The 25,598-nt window shown below is 40.1% G+C and overlaps 1 protein-coding gene across 2 annotated transcripts in view; it reads right to left on the bottom strand.

Moving 5' to 3' along the window:
• zmat4a (zinc finger, matrin-type 4a) overlaps window positions 1-25,598 on the bottom strand; it is a 480,624-nt gene that overhangs the window by 226,793 nt on the left and 228,233 nt on the right. The gene's annotated exons all lie outside the window — the stretch shown is intronic.

The raw sequence follows: 25,598 nt of genomic DNA, 5'->3' as shown, positions 1-25,598 counted from the left end.
GTGTGGCACGGTTAGGAACTCTGATCATACTTCCCACTCTTGTACTTTCTCCCTGTGATTGACTAAAAACTATTCTCTGCCGTTTGGATGGGGCTGATATTTATTCTCTCCTCAGAAAGTCTCTGTGTGTATTCTTGACTTTTTCTGTTTATCTGCAATGTAGTGCAAACCTTCCTAAGACTTGTCTAATGTAGCGTTCTGTGTGACAGGCTGCTGTCAATCAGTCATCGAGCTCCGCCCATCTTCAGTGCAGTTAGTTCACTGCTACAATACTATAAGATTTCCGTGACACAATGTCATAATTTAATATCTAAAAATATTCCTGTTAAATATATTGCGATATTTTCCATGAGATGATACAGCTCATCGTCCTGTGGTTTTAGCGAGGTCTGCCACTGTAGTTGCACAGTCAAATTCTAGTGACTTTTTTTATTAAGTTTTATTGCAGCATTTGGCTATCATTTCTTAAGCCCCAGTTTTAAGCTGTAACATTGTGTAACAGAAATATTATTTAATAAGAGATTATATTTAGATATCATCTGGTGAAACATACTGTAACAATGTAACTAAGTTTAAAGGAGATTTGTGCTGAGATACAAATATAGCAATCATCTACTATATAATAAAATACTAAGATATGTGTATCCAGTTCCTCAGGGCAATCCGACTGGTCAGTTTGGCTTTGGTGACACAAAAAAAGAGAAAGTGTGAGTGTGAAATGCATGATGAGCAGTAAAGGCACACACTGAAAGAGAGATGCCTTAAAAAATAGAAAGTATAAAACTGGAGAGAAGGTGAGAAAAGCTTGAGATGACCATGCTAGAGAGAAGGAGCGCTGGTGAAGAGAGATTCAGACACACAAAAATACAGAGGAAAAGGTGCTGTAAAACCACATAGGGCAAGAAATAGCAAATCCTTTTAAATGATTGTATTACCTGTCTTCGACGGGTACCATTACTAGTAAAGTATACTGTAAAACCTCGATTATCTGTTACTCAATTAACCGTCAGGGCAAAAAAAAAAAAATTTGTCACCCAAGCACAAATGTATTACTGTACTCCTACTGCCGTGCGGTACGCTGTGAGCTGTGCACGTTGGAACTACTCTCCCTTGTGCTAGCACATAGTGTTCTTTCCTAGCACCACAGTGTCAGTTACGTACCTTCAGTTTTAATATCATTTCCTAGCTTTTCTTTTTTGTTATAATTAATCTACTATACATTGTTATAGCCGATAAACATATGCATGTGGTATTGGAATTGTCACAAAAATTGAAATTATTAAACATTACGAAATGGCAAAAGTGCTTCAAGCATTGCTTCAATTTACAGAATAGAAAGAACAGCAGTGAACGATATAAAGCGTGATGCTGACAAAATCAAAAAACATATCGAAAATGGAAACCACCGACTGCAATGTTATTCTGTATTAATGTTAATGTTCTTCTGTATTGTAATTATCTTTTTAAATTCTGCAATATTATGTTTTGTTAACATATTGTGACGTGCATGCAGCTTGTGATGTGCTGTGCAGGAGCAGAAGTCGTGAAATGAATGCTGTAAGTCATGGGACTGGGTGAAGGGCTTCTAGGAGATGAGTGACAGGAGAAGTTAGGAGAAAAAGAAAAATGTGGTGGAAGGAAGTTTTAAGTAGTGAGCCAGGAGACAATAAGCAGGAGTGTTTGTAGTATAGAGAAAAAAAGAATATAAGTGGCAGGAGATAAACTGATTGGTAGAGAGAACTTTCTTTGATTGTTTTGGAGATGTGCTCTATAACCTAGATAATGGAGTACAAGACAGGGCACCGTTTGTTATGGAATGAAGACTCCAAGCAAAGCTCAGAAAACTCCAGTACCTCTGAGTTGTATTTGCTTATTACACTGGTCGTTACAATATTATATGGATTAATTTTGTTAATACTATATTATATTTTGTTAATATAGTTTTGTTTTGTAAATAAATATCACTATTCGCTAAACTAATCAACTGTATATAATTTTTAAAGTAGATGTTCTGTTATCTGTCTTTTCCCTTATCTATCACAGCCTCGGTCCCAACACCTGATGGATAATCGAGATTTTACTGTATTTGGTTATTGAAGTTGTGCACTCAGAAATTTATGATGGTAGGCTTTTTTAGCGTAATGCAGCCACATTTATTCCTTTATTAAGTTCAGCATCTATATCTGCCATTACAAGCACACATCACCCTATTCCATGACTGACCACTTCACACAGAATGGCATCATAGGTTCCTGTGGCTGGATCAGAAACCAAAGCCAAACTAAAAGCGAAACAAACCTCTCTACTTGTTTTTTTATTTTAACTTATTTTTTGTAATAAATTACTTTATTTTCAGAAAGCAGAACATTACATTAAAATAAGTAATAGCATTACAATTACTATAATTCACTTTAAAATTAATACAGAGAAAGTAAAAGAAAAACAGAAACATAAAGAGGAAAAAAAAGCAAAACAAGATTCAACCCCTAAACAGCATTTGTTTTTTTTAAAGCTAATTTACTGAGAATCACAAAGGTGTGTTCCTTTATCTATTGAGGGATGACTCCATGAGTCAATAGCACCTAATTTATATGTAACAGACATTATGTCACTGGTGCCACAGACTTGGTCACATGACCTCTAAATGGCTTTATATAAACACATAACATTGCATTTAAAATACTAATGTTGTTAAAGATTACAAAGAGAATCAAACAAGCAACAAAAAAAATCAGATTCCTCAAAAGAAAATAAGGTTGAAATAAAATATTAACTGTATATAAATAATCAAAAATAAATAAAAATAAATCATAACCGCAGGATAATGACCCTATAAATAGCATCTATTAAGTGCATAAAGATGTGCTCCAAGTTGGCTCCACTGTCCCTGGAAGCATGAACCCAGAACCAACAATGGTCATAGACTGCAGATAAGCCAGGCAAATGTGGACACAAAGTCAACAAGGGTAGGTAAAAAATGTTTCAATGCTTTACTTTAAAACAAACGGTGTCCTAAAGTAAATAAATAATCCATGAAAATGAGGTTAAAATCCAGGCAGAATCTTCTTCTTAAGAAAAAAGACATGTCCCAATGCCTCTATGTTAAATTTGGCATCATGTGCAGTCATCCTTTTATCCCGGGTTCAGGTTCCAACTGCCAGTCCTTCAGCGTCTGCAGGACACAACCCTAAACACCCCTCACTTCTCCCTCTGCCAGCCCATCGGTGCCTACAAGAGAGACACTGCTCAACAGTCCTGCTCCTATTCCCCTGAGTAGCTCAATAGGACTACCCCTTCCTCAGCTCAATACATGAGCACAGGCCTGCTGCTTGCTTCCCAGGGGCATGCTCCCAACCACCTTCCAAATGCCACGGGCTTTCCCAATCCTGTTTCTTTCTTCTTCTCTTACCTCCATTTCTTCTTTTTCTTTTCTTATCCCTGCGCTGTACTCGGGCTCCCTTTTTTACCTTTGGGCACAGGCACTCTGCCTAACGAGACGAGAGAGTGCCAGTGGGGAACAGCTGTGTTGATGTCACAGGCAGAAAACAGACAATCAACCCACTGCCCCACTGAACTCCCTGCAACTGTGCAGCAGGGTACCGCACCCACCAGCCTGAGTCTAGCCACACAATTGCCATGGATGCAGTTATACCACAGAAGAGAATTCATTATTAGTAGTATAAAGTAGTAAACAATTGATTGCCATGATAATAGTTACATGGATTGTGAGTAGGAGACTCATCGAAATAAATCTACAGTACTTACAAGCATATAACATGAATACCAAGGTTATCCAACTTCCCCAAAAGCTTCCAAGCAACAAAGGTTATCATACCTGGCTTCTACGATCAGGACATTAGGTTCTTGTGCATCGATACTATTATGCAACTTGGTAGTCCTTGGGGGTATTTTCCGTATGTCGCTTAAATCATCTGAGATCAGATGCCTCATCTTGGATGAGTTAATGCCAGTGAAACTCGTCCGGGATAAGTCGGTTTTTCAAACGCAGCCGTGTAGTAGATTAGTTTAGCTGGATCTAATCATCCGAGATGAATGCGCGTGCCCGCGCTAAGTGAAAAGCCCATATACGTATATTGAGTCTAGAAAACATGATCAGCAAGTCTTTGATAGGCTGTAACAAAATGACGAAAGAACAGGCGCATTTTTTTTTCACACAAGAGAAACAAGAACTTTCATTCGAAGGACATGAAGTATTTCAAGATTTAATATGCACAAGGGGTAACACTGCAAAAGCAGCCCAAACCAGAAAAGATGGCTGGCAAAAAGTGGCCGACAAATTAAATGCGTGTGCATTGTACTTACTGAAAGCAGCATTTCATTTCCTATGTGTCAGATTAATTATTATTTAATATGTCATAATTCCAGATCAAATGTGAGCACAAGGAGAACACGGGAACAGGTTAAAGTGAAGTACAAGAATATACTTCAAACTGGTAAATATGGGTATATAACTATTTAAAGAATTGTTGACATAAAGAATCATATATAATGTAAAGAACATTAATTTTAAAGCTAATAAGAAGGCAGACAAGCAAAAAACAGGTGGAGGTCCATGCAGTCCAGACCTAACCCCTGCAGAAGAGTTGGCTCTCCAGCAAAATGCCCATCGCCCTGTTTCTGAGGGCATTCCACGGGGAAGCTCCTCCTCAGAACCAGTGGCAGGATGCAGTGGTCACTTCATTTCAGGTAAAGGATGGTCATTGCATATATTTGTCCTCAATGTATGCCATAGGTATGTTCCATATAGCCCTCTATTTTTGTTGGGTCAGTTGCAGGGAATGTCATATCCTTAGAACCTGTGTCTGACCAACGAGATATTGACAAAGGTCAAATATTTGATGAAGACACTGTGTCCGATTATTCATCAGGAGGACAGATACATTTTCCAAATAATGTTTGATCAAACTCCACTCTGATTAGTCCCATGTGCCCCAATCACATTTGGAAACCCTGGGTAATGAAAATGTTAGGCTGATTGTGAGATTCTTTATGGAATTGTGGGTGTTTTTACCTGTGTATTACTTACCTGCAATGGCATGAAACGTCTCTTTTGTCTGCACACGCAGGTGTCCAGGAAACACAATGAAAACCCTAAGGAAAGATTGCAGAGCCAAACAGACTTTACGAATTGCCTGACAAACTGCACTTTTAGACAGATTTTCCGCATCGCCTACAGTATATAAAAATTAGCAATGCATACTGTCTGTGTGGTTGTGAGAGCCCCACTTCGTAGAGTTTGACTTCGAATATAAGTTCCTAATAAATTTTTGAGGTACAATATTCCCCATCGGCTAAAGCGGTATCTTTCGAAAAGAATTTCCTCCGGGAGCAATAAAGGATCTTGCCGATCGCGTAAAACCCTCTCTATATGAAATTCTCTTTTTATAATTTGCATACCGATATATCAATTGGTCGCTCATTCATGAATGGCGAAGTCATGACTAAATGAATTCCACGCATGGACACTGATTAAGTGTGTGAGCTAATCCTTGTTTACATCAAACAAACCTGCTCCGAGCAGATTTGAGGATTAGGATGTGTTGCTATGACAAGACTTCCAGCAAGAGTTTCGAAAAACCGACAGATCCAGGATCAGGCCAAAACGTCAACAATTACATCCGGCTAAACGAGTAATCCACGTATGAAAAATACCCCCCTGGACTTAATCTGCAGCACAAAATGGCAGTGAACAGAAGTTGGGTGGCATATGGTAGGACAGGAAATGGCTTATCTGCAGTCTGCAAAAGCCGAGTGAATTTACAGTCTGCAGGTGGTAACCAAAGATTTTGGAAGCAGTAAACACCATTCTCTCTAGTCACTTTCTGTCCTTGGTGGATACAATTTCTATATCAAACTGTAATAGAGGAATTCAAAACACTACTGAAAATGGTCATTACTTCTTGTGACACTAAGAACTTCTTTCTTGGCCATAACTGATGTGTTGGTGACATCAGTAATAACTTTTAACAACTCTCAAAAATAAATTTGATTTTCTTGAGGAGTGCATTCTTCCTCAGTGAAAATCAGGTCTCTGAGGTCTTCAGTGGAACTGGCACTTCTTATGTTAATCATTTGCAGCAATCAAGAAGATAACATTTGCAATCTGTTTTGCATTTTATTTATTTTCAGTAAAGGCTGATCTGCATGCATCACCTTAAAACCTCTTTGATCATTCTGCTAATTCATATTTGAACTGTGTTGATTGATATTACAGCTTTAATTTTTTCAAACAATTTTACTCAAAGGACAATCTAAAATGTCTTAGGGGTGTAACAGGTAAAAGATAAGGTGACAAAGCTGTGTCACAATGTTAACTCTGAAAAAGGGCAATCTTCATTCAAAGCTCTCTTCTAGGAAAAAGAGCAAAGATTTCAGTCCTTTAGAATAAATGACAATATAACTTTAAGAGGCATAGACTTGAAAAAAGAGGTGACTAGAGGGAGTTTGCTCCGAAATACGTTCAAATTCCTGCTTATTAGTTAGTGTACTATAGACATTGAGCATTAGAGTTTAATAGCAAAATCAATTTTTATAGTTAAACAGAGTGGAGAACCTAGAAAAGCATTGGATAATCAGGTTTTCAAGAATTCCTTAAAATAGGTCACAATGATGGAAGACTATAATTAGCTACTAGGAAACATTCTTGGGTTAAAAATGAAACATTTGAAATTAGGAATTACTTATAGCAAGCAAATTAAAATGAATAAAACAACTGGCTTTCAATCTGTCCAGGTCTGAAGACAAAAGAATTCTCTATGAAGAAGAATGAAACATTTTCATGATAAAATGTAACTCTTTTTTTGTGACCAAGCAGGTATTTCCCTTCATTTTAGCAAAGCTTTTAAACAATACCACATGTTATGAAGGCTATCTTTTCAGACATGTCACCTTGAATTTCAAGTGTTTCTGTTTTTTATAAAACCATGAAGCGCTGAAGAAGCACAAGGAAATTTTCATTCTGTTTGCAAAAGTAACCTTAGGTCATATGCAATAAGAAAAAAAAATTAACTCAAAATTCTTCCAGCATACCCAAGACCTGGCAGCAAATGTTTAAAGAACGAATGTATTGAACTACTGATGGCTTAAACAAACAGATTTTGTACTTCTACAAGAAACCAAGTCGAAGACGTCACCAGGTTACGTAATAAACATAAACATGTTGGCTTCTGTGTCTGCTACTTCAAAGAAACATGGGGTAGTAATTTTTGTTCTGTCACAATTTACAGTTTAAAAAGTGTTTGCAGGTTCTGATAAAATAGGGTGCTTTTATTATACTGTAATAGAAATAAATGGAGTTACCTTATGGTCTATCCACTGCCCAACTCTAATAACTGACCTTCTTTCCTTATATCGTTAATCAAATTTTCAAACAGCTGAGATTGTAGTGGATATGGAAATGCATACATGAATAGCTTGTTTGATATATATATTAAAAAAAATTCTTCTACCTAATCATCTTCCACACTCTATCTCTCTCTCTATATATATACTGTATATATAAAATCCACCGTCTGTCTGCCTGTATGTCTGTCCACTTTTCATGAGAGAACTACTTAATGGATTTAAATCTGATTTTTTTCTATAATTTGCTTGAACATTACGGTTGATTTTGTGACTTCTCTCATTGCGCCATGTATCATAGTTCCTTGCGGTACTGATTTATTTTGCGCAAATCTGTGAGACACACAGCGGGACGGGGGAGGGGGGGGGGTTTCGGGGCCCTCCTTACTCATGTGCCAGCCTCGGGGTGTGTATCTTGATTCTCTGCTTAGCAAGCAAACGAGAGAACTATTGAACGGATTTAAATCAGATTTTTTCTATCATTTGCTTGAACATTCCGGTTGATTTTGCAACTTCCCTCATTGCACTAAGAATCATAGTTTACATGCAGGAGCGATATATTCGCGCTAATCCGAGACAGGGGCTGCGGGCCAAAGGGAGGGGGAAGCATGACATCAGGGGCGGGGAGCCAGGCAGGGCCCTCCTCACTGTCCTGTTTCACTACTACTTGGGCGGAGCTGCAGGGGACGGCTAGTAGTGCATTAAGTAAACTTACCCATAATTACATTTGTTTGGCTCATTTAATTTACTAACCTCATAGTCAAAATCTTTTCTTTTACCACTCACAACCAGACCAGATTACATTTTGGTCACTTTCTCTATACTTCTATTGCATTCCTTTTGGACCATCACTATATTTTATATAAGTTCCACTTGCAATACCACCTTGCTACCTAATTCAGACTTTTATACCAAACCAACAAATATTGTATCTATATGCATATATTATATATATATTGTCATGCATATTCACACACATAGGGGAAGCTGAAGGGCTCCAGCGACTGTAATTCTACTGCCGCTCCAGGGGTTGGCACTGTGTCCTAATGCCTTTCCCTTCTTCACTCTTCAGACCAGGGGCCTCATGCATAACGCAGTGTGTAGAATTCACACTAAAACATGGCGTACAGACAAAAGCAGAAATGTTTGTACGCACAAAAAAATCTAGATGCATTAATCTGTGCGTTTGCCAACTTCCTCTACATAAATCCTGGTCAGCATGAAAAGTAACGCACATGCACGCACCTGCTGCCACTCCCCAACTCCTCCCAGAATTACTCCTCTTTGAATATGCAAATCAATATAAATAGCCCTTAAGCTCAGCGTTCTGTGAAAAGGCAATGGCAAAAGCACGGGGGGAAATTGAAGAATTTCAGTGAATACCAAGTGGAAGCAAGGAAAAACGTACTATTTGTTGGTTTAACACTAGAATTACCAGACCCTACGTAAAAACTCATAGATCTGGCCCACCTTAAATCCGTTCGCACCTCTCCGCCAGCGTCTTTTGTCCTGTAAATGTGCCAATAAATACAAGCAGCAAGCAGCTGGCTATACCATCCTCCCCACCGACTTAAAACGAGCACAAACTTCTCCCAGCTCATGCCTTGATTGATGATCTGGGAGTGAAGTGCTGGAGTTTTAGAGTGGAAACAATAGATCGCTATTTGGAAAACATGCATTTCATGTGTGCTCCGTTTCTACAATAATCTGTGTAAACACATTTTTAAAACAGAAATGTTTTTCATATTTTAATTGTAAATGACAAAATGTAGGCATAAACTATATAATGTAAGAAGCCTGAAGTCCAAAGATCAAATAAACACTTTCACAAAAGGTTCAAGGAAAAGACAACAGCTTCCGTGGCGTAGCGGTAAGATTTGCTGACTTATAATCAAGAGTCCCCGGTTCGATCCCCACTGCCTTCTATATTTGCCATTTTCAGTAGTGAGCTGCTCTTATTGTTAATATTATACAGTACACACATACATTTGGTTTGCTTCTGTAATAGACGGTGTACATGTATAGGACTTGTAAAAGTTACCTTTTTTTTTTCACTTTTATTCTCTCAGTCACAGTCACGATACATTCTACCATCCCCCCACCCAGGGATCTGATGCTGTTAGTTTTTATTTGAAACTGGGAATAACTGCAGATGTGAGTGGTGTTTTGAAGCAATGGAACTGGACATTCTCTGATCTGGAGGGATAAAAGCTGAAACACAAACGCTGGTGAATCTGCCTGCTTTGTATCTCACTGTCACTTGATTTTTTTTTGTTCCGTTTTATTGAGTATTCCTGCTTACGCTGAATTAGTATGCACCATATGGTCTATGAGGTCAAAAACGCACTGACAAAAAACATAAAAACAGAGACATAGGTATATATGATATTTGGAATTATTCATTTTATGACCTGTATAGTACATTTCAGAAAACATTGTGGCACGGATGCAACATTATTCATATTATTCATATTCATTCGCATAACATCTTGCACTTGTAATCAGTGACCATGTGTTTTTTTTTTTTTTTCGATCTTGCCAGTCTCCACGTTGCTGTATAGTGCTGTTTCTTTTGTACTCCAGAACATGCAGAGGAAAGAGTAGTACAGAGCAGTAAGTTCAGCGCTATATGCAATCATCAAATTCACATGTTAACAGTTCACACACACGCAAGGGCCGTCCTTCCTACATTTACGACGTGTACCTGTTGCAATGCGCACACTTCTCTCTATGCTGTGATTTCTATTACACACCTGAAAGAAAGAGACAATACAGTATATGTGAAAACATCATTGCACTAATGCAATATTATTTGAAAATGAACAGCGGCAGATCGGGTGTGAATTTATGCTGGCGCTGTTACTTAGAGTCAGATCAGGAGGGGCAGGGTTGGGTGGGTGGGGGGTTATACAGCGTGATCGTGATTGAGAGAATAAAACTGAAAAAAGCTAACTTTTACAAGTTTAAAATCATGCAGCAGGTGGCCTGCTTCTTACTGTTAAAGAGCCTCCCCACAAACCTCACCCAGCCGGTCTGGGGAGACTTCCACAACATGGACAAGCTCATCAGGCTCCTCGAAAAAACAAAGCCAGCCTCATAATCTGGGAGAGCAGAATGGTCCTCTAGTGGACTCTGTGGGGATTATGTCCCACAAAACCGGTCTCTTTCATATGCTCTGGAGCCTGCTTTGAAGTTCCCGGGCCCCCGGACGCGCAACCTGCCCGGGGATGAGATGGAATGCAGGTGGACAAGGGGGGTGGTTTATGTGGACTTACCAACCCCCTGACATTATCCCATACAGGAACTGTAGTCATTAATGGATTTAAGGTTGAGGCACTCTTTGATTCAGGCAGCAACATCTCTATTGTTGATTGCCGATATGTATTACTGTGACAGTGGATAAAAGTAAAGACCAGTATTAAATGTATACACGGAGAAGTCAGAAAATACAAAACCACCCTATGTTTCATCAGTCAGGGAAGATCACTGAGAAAAATCCCTGTGGCAGTTCTCCCTTCACCACCTATTCCGGTGATTCTGGGGCAGGACTGGTCCGAAAATAAATGTGGCATACTTTTGACTACTCCCAAATGAAGCTTAGGCCTAGTTATAGACGGGGATGACCCAACTCAACCTGTCTCCACGCCGTGTAATCAGCCGGCAGAGAGAGAGATGTGGAAACCCAAGAAGAGGGCGGGGAGATTCCTGGGCAGTCGCAGGCGGATACATCATCAATCTGCACCTTGAAGAGCCAGGATGATTCTCTGCCTCTTGAGGTCAGACTGGATCCTCTCTCCGAAATAAAGTTTCAATTTAGAGAAACGCTGGCTTCTCTCAAATGGGAGCAGTAGAATGATGACTCCCTAAAGTTTGCAAAAAATGCAGTCGTGCTTATCAATGGCCAACGCACTCATCAACCAATGCCACAGGGTCCTCACTTTGTGATTGAGAATGATCTATTATATCGAGTAGCAGAACAAGAGGGGGAAATGAGAAAGTTGTTGCTAATCCCATGAACCTACCGGTGGCAGGTCTGTGAGCTAGCGCACGCTCATCTCCTGGGAGGCCATTTCGGTGCCGAAAAAACACTAGAGCGAATTAAGCTCCGATTTTACTGGCCAGGAATTAATGAGGAGGTTTGCTGTTTTTGTGTCTCCTGTCTAGAGTGTCAATTACGGCAAATTCCTAGGAGGGACCGCAATCCTCTCGTTCCCATTCCCCTGGTTGATGTCCCTTTAGAATGCATTGGGGTCGATATAGTAGGACCCCTGGAGGCCTCAGCCTAAGGACATAAGTACATATCAGTCCTTGTGGATTATGCTACTCGGTATCCTGAGGCTGTTCCTTTGTGCTCAGCCACATCTAAGGCAATCGCACGGGAACTTGTGGGAGTCTTCACGCGTGTCAGCATCCCTAAAGAAGTCCTTATGGATCAAGGGATGCCTTTCACCTCTGAGACGTTCAGGGAGACTGCTAAATTACTTAAAATAAAGCATTTAAAGACCACGGTGTATCATCCTCAAACCGATGGTCTTGTAGAGAGATTTAATCAAACTCTCAAGCAAATGCTTCACAAGGGGGTCAGCGGGGATGGGAGAAACTGGAATCACCTCCTCCCCCTTGTTCTCTTTGCATATCGGGAAATCCCACAAGCTTCCACGGGGTTCTCACCATTTGAATTATTATACGGATGATAACCCAGGGGAATACTGGATATTTTAAAATAAAGGATATAAAGGAGAGACTCTTCCCTCTACTAATATATTAGAATATATCGCACAATTCCGCGATACATCTGGGAAAATTCAAACGATCTTAAAAAGTCACATGGAGGAAGCGCAATCAGCACAGGCCCACTATTATGACCGTGGCACAACCCTCAGAGAATTCCAACTGGGGGATCGGGTCATGGTATTGGTTCCAACCTCTCATTGTAAATTACTTGCCCACTGACAAGGACCTTATGAAATTAAGGAGAGAAAAGGGCTCTTCGATTATTTGGTGAAACAGCCCAATCGTCAACCGAGCAAGTGGGTTTATCATGTAAACTTGCTGAAGCCGTGGAAGGAAAGGGATCCGGATCCCTTCTCTGCTCGGCCCCACTCATTCTTTGCTCAATCTACTACCCTTAATTTTAGACCAGATATAATTCCAGACAGAGACAGGAGTTGGAAGCGGCTATCCTCTCCATCCCAAGAGGTTGTGAGTGAGAAACCCGGACGGACCTCTCTGATTACGCATGATATTGTGACAGAACCTGGGGTTATCGTTCAAGCAAAGAAAGTTGAAGTGGAACTTGAAATCAAACACATGCTGGACCTAGGTATAATAGAGTAAAGTTATAGTCCCTGGTCCAGTCCCATTGTCTTGTTAGTAAGCCTGACGGAAGTTGGAGGTTTTGCAATGATGTCTGTCGGCTTAATCAAGTTTCACAATTTGATGCTTATCCGATGCCTCGAGTGGATGACCTCCTCGAGAGGCTTGACCACACATGACAAAGGGGTACTGGCAGATTCCTTTAACGGATTTCGCAAAGGTCAAGACCGTGTTTAGTACCCCTTGCAGACACTGGCAGTATTGTGTACTGGGTTACATGGGGCGCCTGCAACTTTTCAGCGTCTGGTGGATAGAGTGTGCTGCCCCCATAATGTGTACAGTGCTGTCTAACTGGATGACATCATCATTTATTCCAGCACATGGAAGGAACACGTACAACAGGTCACTGCAGTGCTACGGACGCTAGGAAAAGCTGGGCTTCGGATTAATCCAAAGAAATGTTTCTTTGGATTAAAAGAAGCTAAATATTTGGGCTACCTGGTGGGTCGGGGTACTGTAAAACCACAGTGTTCAAAACTCGAAGCCATATTACAATGCCCCCATCTGCGAACCAAGCGGCAAGTCCAAGCCTATTTCTGACAAGCCAGGTATTACCGTCGGTTTGTACCCCGGTTTTCAGAGAGAGTGGCACCCTTGACTAATTTAACAAGGAAGACAGCCCCTAATAATGTGGTATGGGATGATACGGCGGAGGCTGCATTACGCGACTTAAAACAGGCCCTTACATCAGCACCAATTTTGAAAGCTCCTAATTTTTCTCTTCCTTTCATTTTCCAGACTGACGCTTCGGACACAGGCCTTGGTGCCGTGCTGAGCCAAAACATCGATGGTGTTGAACACTCCATTATGTACCTGAGCTGGAAACTGTTGGATCGGGAGACCAGGTATGCGGCAGTGGAATGAGAGGCACTTGTGATTAAATGGGCGATTACACAGTTGAGATACTACCTCTTGGGTCGGTAATTCACTCTTGTGATGGATCATGTGCCCTTACAGTGGATGGCCCTACACAAGGAGTCGATCCCTTGGGTCACCAGGTGGTTTCTTGATCTTCAACCAGATAAGCTCTCGATTCCAACGCCGATGCTCTTTCTCGTTCTCACGACCTCTCGGTACAGGACGCCCGACCTGATGGGTCTGGGCTGAGGGGGGAGGGGGCTTGGGGTCCTTGTCACACACATGCAATTAGGAGGTAGCTAAAGGGCTTGAGTAATTGTAATACTACGTCAGACCAGGGGGTGGCGGAGTGTGTTGACTGTCTCTCTCAGTCTCTTACAGACCATTCCCGGGAAATCCCGCCAGGTTCTGGGGCCTCTGATGACGTCACTACCGGTCTCTGCGCCTCTGATGATGTCACTACTGGTCCCAGCATCACTTCCAGTTCCGGCATAGATGACACCATTTCCTTTTCTAGCCCTTAAAACCGCCATCTTACCTGCACTCAATTAGTTATGTTTTGGACTTTGTCTTGTAAACAACTCAACTTTCAAAACTTTTGCAGTCAGAATTATATTATACAGGTGGCTGCCCCAAACCTGTGACTGTCTGGAGTCAATTTGTTACACCTTTCAGTGTCACGCCAGCCCCAGCAAGAATACAGCGCGAGGCAGGAACAATCCCTGAAATGGGCGCCAGCTCCGTGCTAGTATAAGAGCAGTTCAAATAGACAGCATGGCTGAGGCAGCGTGTGCTAGATGCTGTATACCGATAATTCTCTTTCCGATCAGCTGCTGTAGAGCTGTGATTCCACACTCAGATACAGTGATATAAATACTCCAAGTGGTGCAGTGAGAGTAATATGGAAAAAGATGACCCACTGTGGCAACCCCTAACAGGAGCAGCTGAAAGAAGAAGAAGAAGGTGCAGTGAAAGTAACAACACTAAAGCAGCTATGGCATTTGGAATAGTTTGGCCATTCCATAGACCATTATATTGTTACGGGTTAATTACAATCAGATGCCTTAAACTAATACAAAATGCAGTTAATTTCAGTGTATGTAATAAATCTGCATCAGGACTGTGGATCTAAAAAAGAAAGGGAAACCACACTGGAACCAAAGCACTGCTTTGACGCTAGGTGCCGCCAGTTTGCAAAACCGAGCGGAGAACTTGTGTATGGCAGGGTTTGAGCTAGCGTAAAAATGTGCGTGGCCATGTTTAGGTTTTACTGTATACATCGCAATGTGAGTGTGGAAACGGGAGTACACAACATTTTTGTGCGTACACACTGTTTATACATGAGGCCCTAGATGACTGGCTGTAATACCTCTCCATCTGCCTGGACCTGACATTTCTTACTGGAGTAACCAGGGTGGTTCCCCAACTCTTTATCATGGTGTTATGATTCTCTAACTCTATATACACACACACACACACATATATATATATATATATATATATATATATATATATATATATATATATATATATATATATATATATAAAAGGAATTTCTGAGACAAGACTTTTTCAAAGAGATAATTTCAAATCCCGTGAGACAAGGCTATTGCCATGAGATTTTTTTCAAGTTACACCCTCCTCTCAACCATATTCAACCATGCACATGGCCCCCTAAACTCTCATTCGTGTGAATGCTTTTGACAAACACAGTTCCTGCTCTCTTAGCTGTTATAAATTTTTACGTTTTCCTCATTTTAAGTTCCCAGTAAAAGAAGCCTTATTATGTCCAAATGTTATTGAAGAATTTCATCCGGAAGGGTTATCAACAGAAGAAATGAGTGCACGGGCAATCCTAGCACCGAGAAACAATGAAGTCAAACGAACTAACAAGAAAATTGTCAATTGGTTACACAGCAAATTGGTTAAATGTGTATCAATAGACTATGCTGGAACAGTTGGTAGTGATCGTGCGGAAGATGAAAACATCAACTTACAACATCCTGAAGAATATCTACAACCATTAACACCATGCGGTCTTCCACCACCCGAATTACTGTTGAAAGAAGGATGTATCCAAGAAAGGTACTGCAGTACATCTCCCATGGATAACATTAGATACCAAAGGAGATCTTGATATGCCATTCATATTAAAACATTAACAGCTTCCCATTAGAATAGCTTTTGCAAAGACAATTAACAAATCACAGAAACAAACATTCGAAAAAATCGGTTTATTTAGATAGAAAGAAATGAAATTCACTCAGGGGCAGTTATACATTGCGTTGTCATGATGCAAGTCCAAACCCAGAATCAAAATTCAATGCGATATTGATGAAAATTTAATTCAAAAAATTGTTTTTCCTGAAGTTTTACAGTAAAAGTATAAGTTTAAAAAGTATTTGCATGTTAATTTCAAAGCCAAACAGAACGAAATCGTATAATGCAATGAATTACTCTAACGCAACATGAAATATAATTTACTTTCAAATTATTACATTTTACTATTTTTTAATATGGTTAATTACTCACTGTAATGTAAAATAGTTAACTCTATTATGCATTTGTAACAATTCCCATGAAAATAACAATCTGTTTAAATTGTACATCTGCATCCCCATACGTGAATGGCTGAATTACAAGGTGGCTAGCGCATAGCACCAGCCCGGGGGTTGGCAAGCGAAGTGAAACAGCCCCCTAGTGTATATAGTGATATATATATATATTTATATATTTGGGGAATGGTATGATTGTGGCTTTTTTAAAGTATAAGGGAACTTCACACCACTCTAATGATTTATTTGTATATGAATAACACCAAAAAACAGCCTAACAACAGGAAAGTATTTGGAACTGGCTGTGTCTGATGTAGAGAAAATGGGGTGTGGCTTAAAAATAATAAAAAATCTAAACATAGATGCCATCTCTTGATTCTATATTCAACAGGGAGGCTTCAAGGCCTGTACAGGCCCAAAGGGCATCCAGACTTTTAAAGTTCACTTAATATACTTAATATACTTTAATTGTCCCAAATCTACAAAATAACCATCAAGAGAGAGGAAGCCATAAAACCTCTGACTTAAAAGAGAACAAAAACCCTCAAAGAATGAAGAATTTATTCAGAAAAATTACAAAAAGAACAAAAAATGGAAAAAGGCAAAATCCAAAAGGCAAAGTAAAGCAAAAAAAAGCCCAAAATGAAATCCAGCAGTTACATCTAAAGACAAAAGCAAGAAAATCTCAAAAGCCAGAACAAAATCCAAAATAATATTCATAGAAAACCCTTTCTGAAGGAATTCAGTTCCTCTGCCTCTGTGGTGATGCCATGGTGGCTCCATTCAAATGTTTATCTTCAACATGCAATAACTGCCATTGGAAGGGTTTAGGAGAGATTTCTGTGAACTTCAACATTAAGGGGCGTTGACAGAGCTAGTAATACTACTATGAAAGACAGCACTGTGACAATGTAAGGTGAAGTGGAGAAAGAACTGACACATAGCAATTAGTAACAATTAGAAGGACCACTTATTAGTTTTTGTATGCTGACTAACTGCTTCAACTCTGGTCTTTTAGCAGATGCCATGCAAAGTGTTGTGATTCCTTGGAGGAACTGCCATCTTCATGTAAGCGAGTGAATGAGTGAATGAGTATGCTTTTCCCCAGTCACACTGTGCATCTTCTCTTACTTTTTCAGTCCACATTGTTGAGCTGTTTAGCACAGCTCCATTTATGCTCCTCCAGAATTCATACCTCCACCCCCTGCAGACTCTCACCTGCATACTTCCTAACAAGTCAGAGTCTCTATAGTGTATTTGGTTGACATAAAATGGTAATAACAGAAATAAAACCCCAATTAAAATGTCATCTTTGAAATAAAAAATCTGATTTATTTAACAATCATCGTGCCATTTAATAATGCATAACAATAAAATGGTAAAGTCCAATATTACACAAAGAGCAATTAAGTTAATGTGTGGCTTGTTATTTAAACTTCTTCCACGTATAATTGTTGGAAGATTGGCAGGTTAGCCTCTCCAACAATGCTGGCAGATTATCCCTCTCTCACAAATCACATTTACTCATAGCCATTCCAATTAAACTACCTGTGAACAAAACTGAATGTTTGAAAGGGTTTTACAGACACACATGTTAACCTCATTAATAATTTCAATTAAATCACTTACGCTGTTTATAACTTAACATTCGATTGCTGTTGCATTGTAAAATGATAGCGATATTATTTTACACTGACATATATCATTGATGACACGTGTTCAATGTTTTTGTCCTTGATATTGGTGTCCACCCAACTTCTTTTCTTTGGGGTCAAGTTATTTATGTACAGTATTTTAATTTTCATTGTCACCGGTAGATATTGCACAGATGTCAAAAGAATCCTGTTTGCAGTGTATTTTTATTTTATTAATTAACTTAATATTAAAGCAATTCAAATACTGAAAACCCAAAGGGATGAAATCTCACCTTTTCTCATTAGAAGTTTGGTGTTTTTCTATAATGGGTCTGAAGTATGAATCATTGAGAGTTAATTAATGAGAGTTAAATTATCTCCTGATCCTCCTTCTTCTTCATCTTTTGGCTGCTCCCATTAGGGGTTACCACAGTGGATCACCTTTTTCCAGAACTTGCTGTCTTCTGCATCTTGCTCTGTCACATCTACCACCTGCATGTCCTCTCTCACCACATCCATAAGCTTCTCTTAGGCCTTCCTCTTATCCTCTTGCCTGGCAACTCCATCCTTAGCATCCTTCTCCCAATGTACCCAGCATCTCTCCTCTGCTCATGTCCAAACCAACGCAATCTCACCTCTCTGACTTTGTCTTCAAACTATCCAACCTAGGCTGACCCTCCAATGTCCTCATTTCTAATCCTGTCCATCCTCATCACACCTAATGCAAATCTTAACATCTTTAACTCTGCCATCTTCAGCTCTGTCTCCTGTCTTTTTGTCAGTGCCATCGTCTCCAACCCATTCAATATAGCTGGTGTCACTACCATCCTGTAGACCTTCCCTTTCACTCTTGCTGTCATAAATCACTCCTGACATTCTTCTCCACCCATTCCACTCTGCCTGTACTCTCTTTTTCACCTCTCTTCCACAATCCCTGTTACTCTGCACTGTTGATCCCTAGTATTTAAATTCATCTGCCTTTTCCAACTCTACTCTCTGAATCCTCACCATTCCTCTGACCTCCCTGTCATTCACATACATGTATTCTGTCTTGGTCCTACTAACCTTCATCTCTCTAGGGGATATCTCCACCTCTCCTGGGTCTCCTCAACCAGCTCTTTACTCTCATTATAGATCACAGTGTCATTCGCAAACATCATAGTCCACAGGGGCTCCTGTCTAATCTCGTCTGTCAACCTGACCATCACCATTGCAAACAAGAAGAGTTTAGAGCCAATCCTTGATGTAATCCCACCACCACCTTGCATCCGTCATTCCTACAGCAGACCTCACCACTGTCCCAGTTCCTTTGTATATATCCTGTACCATTCTTGCATACTTCTCTGCACTCCTGAATTGTGCACAAAGACACAATGCAACTTTTTCTGTCCTTCTCTATACTTCTCCACCAACACCCTCAGAGCAAACATTGCACCTGCTGATCCAGTAAACTGAATTTAAAATGCATTGGTCTTGTGCTCTTTGGTGTTAAAACTAGCAGATTGCTAGCTCTCAGACTTAGATGGTTTAATCCTTTGTGTCAATATCAATAATTAAAAATGAATCAGGATCTCTTACAAGTAACCCTTTGCAGATAAATACCTATTTTTATAAGTCTGTATTTTCTGGGTATTTTAGTTGCTTTTTTTTTATTGGGTGGGGTGGTGGCTCTGAGGCTAGGGATCTGCACTAGTAATCGGAAGGTTGCCGGTTCGAATCCCGTAAATGCCAGTGGGGACTCTGCTCTGTTGGGCCCTTGAGCAAGGACCTTAACCTGCAATTGATGAGCGCTTTGAGTAGCGAGAAAAGCGCTACATAAATGCAAAGAATTATTATTATTTTCTTTAAAATCCAGCCTTTGCCAGAATGAACTTAACTTTGTTTTAACAACAAACGCTAAACGCTATAATCTAGATTAAAGAAGAAACTGAGAGTCTTAAAAATAATTTTTATGCTCTTGTTAATGATAAATAGTACTGTTTCTACCATATGTTTTGGAGTAAATCCTTTCTATACCAACTCTTCATTTTATGATCAATCACTACATGTGGTTTGGCTCATTCATGTACATGTTAGCTTAATAGTTTAGCGGTACAGTATATTCTATGCATATTCATATGTTAAACAAGCTAGCCATCTGATTGTGACTGTTTGACCAATTTACTTTTACTTTTGACTAAAACCAATTTACTTTTTCTCAACTGAAGTTAATTTATTTTTTGTTGACAAAAACAAGACTAAAACTAACAATTAAATGACTATAATATGACTAAAACTAAAATGCAATTTAGTCAGAAGACTAAGGGTAAAACTAAATCAAAATATTTTGTCAAAATTAACGCTGGTTTCTACCAAGTTATTGCAGCATCATGACATGTGACATCATTGTGTTGCCTCTGTTTTAAGAATTCTGCACACTATCCCTGACATTAAGTGAATACAAGAATTGATGTTAGTGTGTTAATATAACTTAGTGGTTCTCATGTACAGTACAAGGGACCCACTATGGCTGTGGGTTTTTGTCCAAACCTTTAAATTAGGCTCCTTCCTTAAATAAACAAAATGGCTATTTCCCACTTTCAATGTTTTGGTGTCAATCAAGAAATTACAAAATTGAGTTTTATTTTATTGAAGTGCAGCAAGCAATTATTTATATTTTGTGCATCCATCCATCCATCCATTTTCCAACCCACTGAATCCAAACACAGGGTCACGGGGGTCTGCTGGAGCCAATCCCAGCCAACATGGGGCACAAGGCAGGGAACCAATCCTGGGCAGGGTGCCAACCCACCGCAGGACACACACAAACACCAAGCACACACTAGGGCCAATTTAGAATCACCAATCCACCTAACCCGCATGTCTTTGGACTGTGGGAGGAAACCGGAGTGCCCGGAGGAAACCCACGCAGACACGGGGAGCAACATGCAAACTCCACGCAGGGAGGACCTGGGAAGCGAACCCGGGTAAAGCAACACTTCATCCTCAGCAGGGAATCGAACTCTGGTCTGTGAGCCAAGGCAAAGTTGCTGTGCTCTAAGAGGCATATCTTAGCACGCTACGCCACAGAAGCTGTTATTATTTTGTGCATTTTATCTTAATTTTTAAGACTGGTATAATCATTAGTATGATTTCCATATAACTTTTCAGGTTTTTGCCTCATTATTTAAGCCATTACTTACTAAAGATCATGCCAGCAGATCTGATACTGAGCTACGGCAAAAAGTGCAAAGCTTTCTAAAATTCTTGTGTATGCAAATCTCACTCTTTTGTGCTTTTCTGAATGCGGACTAAAATAATTCATTAGTGCATTTTTGCATGCTTTTCGATTCTGCTTTGGCATAGGAGTTTAGTAGTTTTTGATCTGCTGGTTTTGACCCTTACCGGCTTCATTCTTTTTGTTTGCTAGATCATTAATTTTTTGCCTTAGAATGTGCCTTTTTCCCTCCATAGATACTGTATAATTTATGGCAGTGATTGTCACAAACTCTACAATATCCTGTCCTTTCCTAATTAGCAAAGATATATGACAGGGGTACCCCTTTTTCTCTTTACTCTCTAATATTGCAATAGAGCCTCCTCCTACTGCTGTATGCCCCTCAAGGGGCTTAACCCTATTAATGTAAACAGATCTTTACACAAAATAACTCTGTATGTGAATGACATTTTGCTCTTTCCTTAGAATGCCGTCTGATCTCCCTCAGATTCTGAGCTTGTTTAACTCTTTTAAATGTCTCTCTGGATGTAAAATTAATTGGTGTGATTCAGTCATCCTGTTCCTAAATGAGAGAAAATTAATACCTACAGTGTTGGTACCAGTACTTCCCCTTTTTCTTAGGATATAATACAGTTAATTACTGTAGGATTTGAAAAAAAAAGATTCTACAAATGGTTGATAATTCTTCTGTGGTGTAGCGGATATATAATAAATAAATAATTGAATGGCTGGCTCGATCTCTATGGGGGTGTGTGCTCACGCAGGTGAGGGAGGTTGTTGGAATAATTGTAGTGAGACGCACCTGCACATAAGGGTAGTGGCTTCCTGCAGTGCGTAATTGAGACGCTACACCCACGGAGGCATATAAGGGAGGGCTGGCATGAGAAGGAAAAAAAAAAAAGTGAAAAATGAAAGGAGGTTAAAGGATGGAGAGAAACACCAGGAGGCGGAGAGAGCCTGTGCAGGTGAACGACAGAGAGAGAGAAAGTGAGAGAAAGAGGGAGAAGGCAGGCAACCAGGTGGAAATCCCTTGAGGGAACGTGCGGCGGAAGCTTAAGGGCTGAAGGAGGCCACTCCAGCTGAGCCAATAGGGAGCTGGAGTGACTGAGGTGCTGCTCAGTTAGAGTGGTTTATTGTAAGGCTGTGTTTAGTTGCAGGGGTATCGGAAGGCTCAGTGAGGAATCCTGCAGATGGAGCCATGGACCACAGGGGTGCGAGCCTGGCAGTGGGAGTTGAAGGCTTGGCGTTCCTGCATGGTGCCCTGCCGGCAGCCACTAATGGCAGCAAGGGCCCGAGCATAGGAACAGCTTGGAAGGTTGTCTGAACTACTGGTTAGGCACCTCCTTGGCTGCAAGGACTCATGTAGGGTTAAGCTAAGTAGACGTTAGTTTTTAAAGGGTTGCACCAGGGCTCATGTTTCTATTGACAGCTTCCTGCCAAGTTTGGATTAATTAAGGAATTTTATTGTTTTTAACCTCCACCAGCACATTAATTGTGTGGATTATTTATTTATTGAACCTTTTTGCACTGAACTTATTGAACACTGTTTGCTTTTTGACAGTTTTAAATTAAAACACTTTTGTACTTTTATGCACCTACCCCTTGCTCTGTGTGAGTGTCCTCACCTGCTGGCTCACCCCTCGGGTATGTTATTTGAGGTAGTGGGTTCAAGAGGCTCCTTAGATCAACTGAGACTATGAAGCCGACCCATACTGTCACATTTTCCCATTAGCATTCTGCTCAAGGTTAGCAGTTCTTAAAATAGGTATTTTTCACAAGCTTAATTTTATAACTGCTCTGCTTTTTTTTTTACCTTCACTGGGTAAATACTGCGTAAACGTCTGGTCTCTTCTGTCTACCTTTTGTGGAGTAAGGGAAGGCCACTAATTAAACATTCAACTTTGATCCATGGAAAATCTGAAAGTACATTGGTCTAGCCAGAATGAGAATTATATCACTGGGCTTTTGCCCTGCAGACTCTTTGGTACTAGCTACAGTATCTCAAACCTCTCTTCCCATTGCTCAGCCCACATTCTTGGTTACATATAGAATCAAATTGGGCTTCTCCTTGATCTTTGCTCACTTCTTTTACTAAGCGTAAATTGAGGTTGCACTCATTAGGTATAAAACCACTAATTAATATGCCCATATTATACAGCATAATGCGGAAAAAGGTAACATTACATGTCCACAGTGGCAAAAACATACCTCATCATTTCAATACCAACTGCTATTGCTGTAAAAACTGCAATTGCATCCTAATGTTCTTTCTACTTATCCTCTCTCATTTACTAACTGGGAATCATCCTTTTTTTAACCTAATGCTTTTGAAATGTTGTTCTGACACTAAACAGGTGTGCAGGAAGAAAAGATAAGGACCAAGAAATGAAACATACTCAAAATCAAAGCACAGGTTAAAACCAAATAAATCACTCCATCTTTCATCTTCACAAAGAGGAAATTTAAAAAATTAAAGTCAAACAACAGAATGTTAAGTGTTTTGCCAGAAAAACTAGTAAGTAAATTTGTGAAGAGCAGCAATAATATCCACAAACAAACATGAAGTCTTTGTTGCATTGCCTTATAAACCATTTATCCATTTCAACTGCGCGCACATAGGTAACGGCTTAGAGGCTCTAGAGATGGTAATTCCTCATCGCTCCAGGGGTTGGCGCTGTGTGCTAATGCTTTTTCTCTTCCTCCCTTTAAAGACAGGAAAATTGATGGCTATACCACTGCTGACATCATCTCTGTCCACCTGGACCTGCTTCTTCCTAACAGAAGGGCTTAAAACCGGAAGACCTGCCACTTTGAGCCAGTTGTGTTGTGAACTTGCGTCTGCGATGATGTTTCCACAATTGTTGAGGGTTTTTCTTTGTTTACAATTATTCAGTTATAGAGGGTTACCAGGGTGGTACCCCAAATCTCTATCATGGTCTTGTCTTTCTCTTACACAATGTACATACATACAAAATGGCATTGTGGAAAAAATGCCTAAATAAAACAGTACACAATTCTTACTAAGAAAAAACAGCTTTAAATTAGAAAATGAATGTTATTTTTGAATTGATCGATATTTAAAACATAAGTTTATAATAAAGGAAATGTACGCAAAATTTGTTAAGTGGAAATATATAATTAGTGTGGTAGTGGTTCCTAGAACGATCCTGCTCCTTAACTGCATGCTAAGACTTCTACTACTGTATTAGCTCAGTCTGTTCTTGTTATACTCTTGGCCTCTTTTCTTCTTTTGTCTCAACTCATGGATTTGGTGGGTGGTGACTGACATTGTCCTTTTCATGTATGGGCCCGATCAACTGGCATTCCATTGATATATTTGTAATACTTTCCTACACAGGGCTATTTTGAGGTAATTGGAGATTGGGTATCACTCGTTTTATTACAGATGTTAAAATCATTTCCTAATTGTTCATATTTGAGCCATTTCATCCATTTCCATTTTCCAACCCGCTGAATCCGAACAGGGTCACGGGGGTCTGCTGGAGCCAATCCCAGCCAACACAGGGCACAAGGCAGGAAACAATCCAGGGCAGGGTGCCAACCCACCGCAGGACACACACAAACACACCCACACACCAAGCACACACTAGGGCCAATTTAGAATCGCCAATCCATCTAACCTGCATGTCTTTGGACTGTGGGAGGAAACCGGAGCCCCCGAAGGAAACCCACGCAGACACGGGGAGAACATGCAAACTCCACGCAGGGAGGACCCGGGAATCGAACCCAGGTCCCCAGATCTCCCAACTGCGAGGCAGCAGCGCTACCCACTGCGCCACCGTGCCGCCTATTTGAGCCATTTCCTTGCTCTTAATAAAAATGTGATAATACATTTCCATTTTTAACCGAAAATAGACTAGAGAAGATTTATCAGCAAATTACTAAAGAATACATTTTCCACCAGTCCTGTCTTCTCACCTGTATATCAATACCCTTCTATCCATTATTCATGTGCTAGTAGCCGTTGCTAAGAGATGCTGTTTTTTTTTCCTGGTAGGGTTTATGGGTCGCCGTATACTAAAATTATGTAATTCTCATAACCTGATTCTTTGTTGTGTGGACCCACACATGTTCTCCACCCCAACTCTTGTTCTTTTATCATTGCTCTCACCAGGCCGAGAAGGAGGAACAGCCTGGCAGCAGCAATGTACTTGCCGCTGGGACTACGGATCCAAACTATATCTAGAACTGACTGGCATTGCGCCTCACTTCTCCTATTAGAGGATGTTTCCTCTTTATTCATTTATACCCCAGCTGGCAACATAGAGAAAATGCCAAATGAAAGCATTGGAGTAGTAAGACACTTTTATTCAGTCATTCATAAATATTCTTAATATGTGACAAAAAAACAGATAGCAAGTAAAATAAATGGATTTGGCAAATCTTCAATAATACAACATGGCTACTTCAAGAGCTGTCAAAGATGATGCTGACTGACACACCAAATGTACTGTATGTGCCATTTAGTCTCTTAAAGTTACGTTGCACATGATGGATCATTTTGGTGACTGTATTCTTCCTCCTTTTTCTTCTTCTTCTTCCTCCTGGTACTTCTCTTTTCTATATTTTCACTTT

The sequence above is a fragment of the Erpetoichthys calabaricus genome, chromosome 1 (assembly GCF_900747795.2).
Source record: "Erpetoichthys calabaricus chromosome 1, fErpCal1.3, whole genome shotgun sequence".
Lineage (NCBI taxonomy): Eukaryota > Metazoa > Chordata > Cladistia > Polypteriformes > Polypteridae > Erpetoichthys > Erpetoichthys calabaricus.
This window is presented reverse-complemented; position numbering and strand designations above follow the sequence as displayed.